This window comes from Biomphalaria glabrata, chromosome 14 (assembly GCF_947242115.1).
Source record: "Biomphalaria glabrata chromosome 14, xgBioGlab47.1, whole genome shotgun sequence".
NCBI lineage: Eukaryota > Metazoa > Mollusca > Gastropoda > Planorbidae > Biomphalaria > Biomphalaria glabrata.
The window spans coordinates 9,379,799-9,383,552 of record NC_074724.1 but is presented as its reverse complement, the minus strand read 5'-3'; the positions used below and the strand labels follow the sequence as shown (position 1 = coordinate 9,383,552).

Genomic DNA, 3,754 nt, shown 5'->3' with positions numbered 1-3,754 from the left:
CAAGTGACTCTGCAGACACATTGTCAATGTTTCCACCGATTCTCCACAGTGTCAGGATCGGGCATCAAAATTTTGCCGCAACCGGGCAAAATAAGCACCAACAGGGCAGTGCCCCGTCCTACACTGAGCCATAATGGATTGTTCAGGCATTCTGAGCCTCCACCACGGATTGTCGCGCTTTTCGGACCATAAGTGTCTCAATACACAAGGTGAAAGACATTAAAATGTGTTAGCTGGCCCTGTACACAGTCCACAACAGTGAAGCAGGTTAACGATCTAGTTAAAATATATTTCTATTTGCAGATCAAGATGAAGGTCCTCATTCTGATATGTCTTCTTCTGTCAATTATTCAAGGGGTTCTCGGAGAACCATGTTTGGTATGTAGACAACATTATCTATTCATCATCAAGATCCACACTGTATTTAATCGTGCAATAAATTTAAAGTCATTAGAGCAAACGTCGTTTTAAGAACTGGAGTTTTTCTTTGCAAAATAGATTGTAAAATTATTATTAACTTTTGGCCTTCGGTCCATATCTGGCATGTCACACGATTCTATCCGTCATCCGTCAAGTGACAATATTCTATCCCGCAAATCAGACTGTTCTACCCGGCACGTGACAATATTCTATCCCTCACATAACACAGTTCCATCGGGCTAGTCACATGGTTATATCCGGCAAGTCACACGACTCTATCCGTCATCCGTCAAATGACAACGTTCTATCCGGCAAGTCTGTTCTGCCCGTCACGTGACAACGTTCTATCTGGCAAGTCTGTTCTGCCCGACACGTGACACGGTGCTATCCGGCAAGTCACACGGTTCCATCGCGCTAGTTATATCGTTATATCCGTCACGTCACACGATTCTATCAGGCACGTCACACAGTTCTATCCGTCACGTGACAACGTTCTATCCGGCACACGGTTTCATCCGGCTTTTTAAAGCTTCTACCCGTTTTTGCCAAATGAAATCGCAGAGGATCGCTTACTTTTGTCAAAACTATTTCTTTGTTGTGTTGAGTTATTCTACTCGCGTGTATGTAATGTAGATTGTCGCCACATTGACACAGGTTAAAGACGACTGATTTATCATATAAACAATTAAAATACATTTTATAAATATAAAGCTTATATTAAGTGCGATTGTATCCACTATTTTGATTCAAACATTTAATTAATTTGCTTTATATTTAGAGTAACAATAATAAATGTGTTCGACTGGAAATATTTTGTATCAATTGGTTTTGTTTAACGCATTTTCATGCTTTTGGTTTGTACTTCCGTAAAAACGGGGTGCACTCTAGAATCAACGTTGTTGAAGAGACATTAATATGTTTTCTTTAAAAGAACCTTTTGAGTCGATCTTGCTGCTAACGTAGAAAAGTTCTATTTGGACGATAAAACGACATCATATAATTAATAATTTAATTGATCTTAAAATTTAGTAGCAAAGTCTCTTTCGCCTAATCAATACTAAAATAGAAAAATAAATACAATGCAAATACAAACAATGTTTGTTAATAAAAAAAAAACTGCCTTTGCGTCCCTCTTGTTATCACGTAACTTTTCGGACATTTGTTCCAAATAAAATAAAATATGTACAAAGGGATTAAAATAAAATATATAGATCTAGATTAGTTCAATAGATATGCCTAGACATATTTGGGTATATCTAAAGATTTATTTATTTTTTAATCTTTTTGTTTTTTGCCGATATTTAATTTTCCATTCGGGCTTTTATTTTCTAGTTTCTGACAATATTCATTTTTTTTCCTATCGGGTGTCACCCCCCCCCCCCCCAATGGGTGTAACCCGGTGCGGACCGCACCCCCCGCACCCCCTAGTCACGCCACTGATGTGTTCAACATTTTTACCAAACAGAAAAAGTTGATATAAGCTTTAAAAAAATATGCCTGGGCCTTCTATCAAGATAAAAATTTTTATTGTCACTATTGTATTTCTACCATAGGAAGGCGCTACATTCAAAGACATGTCAAACTGTAACCAATGCGAGTGTCTGGAGGGCAAGAAAGTCAATTGTAGAAAATATTACTGCTTCGAGCTGACCGAGTGTTACCGAAACAACTTCTTGATCGGCGAAGGCTCGAGTGACTGTTGTTATTTTTGCAACTAAAGTCATCAGGTGAAACATATTTATTTATTTGTTCAAACCTTAATGATATATCCTTTTTTTTTGCATAGATTTTCTTTACTTTGATCAATTTTATTGCTTTGATCTATTATCTTTGCTTTGATCTATTATCTTTGCTTTGATCTATTATCTTTGCTTTGATCTATTATCTTTGCTTTGATCTATTATCTTTGCTTTGCTCTATTTTCTTTACTTTGATCTATTATCTTTGCTTTGATCTATTATCTTTGCTTTGATCTATTTTCTTTACTTTGATCTATTTTCTTTGTTTTGATCAATTTTCTTTACTTTGATCTATTTTCTTTACTTTGATCTATTTTCTTTACTTTGATCTATTTTCTTTACTTTGATCAATTTTCTTAGCTTTGATCTATTTTCTTTACTTTGATCAATTTTCTTTACTTTGATCTATTTTCTTTGATTTGATCTATTTTCTTTACTTTGATCTATTTTCTTTGATTTGATCTATTTTCTTTACTTTGATCTATTTTCTTTGATTTGATCTATTTTCTTTACTTTGATCTATTTTCTTTACTTTGATCTATTTTATTTACTTTGATCTATTTTATTTACTTTGATCTATTTTATTTACTTTGATCTATTTGAACCAAGCAATGATTCAGTACATATAGCGAATGGTAAATGCTAGTCTCAAAGGAGCATTAAGATACGAGGAAGTGCGGTGGCTAAGTGATAGAGCGCTTGCCTTCCGAACCGGGTTCCAACCCTGGTGAATACTAGGAAGTTTTAATTTCCGGATTCTTAGGGCGCCTCTGAGTCCACCCAGCTCTCATGGGTACCTAACATTAGATGGGGAAAAGTAAAGGCGGTTGGTCGTTGCACTGGCCACAGAAGCAGATAACCTTTACATCATCTGCCCTATAGGATTTTTCATCAGAGAACTATAAAGATATTATTTTAAATATATGTATAACAATATCACTTATTACTTATTTTTATATGACATACACAAATATTTTGTAGAAATCTAATTATTATTTCATGTTTATTTTCTTTTTATTTCAGCAAACAATTAATTGAGACAGATAAAGCGACGGAAATAAAGCATTATCATTTTGTTTACCAATATTATCGGGAACATTATTAAAGAATATATAATTTCAACAAATTTTAAACAGAAGGAGTTAAATAAAAAAATAATTCAATAAAAATGATGTGTAACTAAAAATTTTAATACTTCTTCTTCTTCTTCTTCTTCTTCTGCCTTCTCATTTTATATGTCGGAGGGTTCGGGTCAGTAATCCTATCTCTGAGGTTTCCAGATCAGGCAGTTCTCCGTATTCCATGTGTAGCCAATTAACTAGAGTTTATTTTTTAAAGATATACATAAACTGTCAAATGTATTGGAAAATTGTTACAGCAGTTTTCGAGATCCGTATCCATCCGTATCCATCCAGATTCTAATCTAGGCTAGAGTTATTGTACCTACATCGACAATAAAATCTAATGTATTTAATATAAAATATACTGGAAAGACAATTAAGATTCAAATAACATTTTTTTTCCAAATGTTGTAATATAGATAAGGGCAAAATTTCGGATTAAAAAACGGGAGGTATCGTTTATGACAGTCAGGA

General features: G+C 34.1%; 1 long non-coding RNA gene across 1 annotated transcript in view; it reads left to right on the top strand.

The window, feature by feature from the left end:
* LOC106055252 (uncharacterized) overlaps window positions 1–3,351 on the top strand; it is a 5,168-nt gene extending 1,817 nt beyond the window's left edge. The window contains exons 2-4 of the long non-coding RNA XR_008774701.1: window positions 304–378; window positions 1,974–2,147; window positions 3,183–3,351. This is a non-coding gene — a long non-coding RNA (uncharacterized LOC106055252). The remainder of the gene's footprint in view (window positions 1–303; window positions 379–1,973; window positions 2,148–3,182) is intronic.
* Window positions 3,352–3,754: the final 403 nt, after the last annotated feature.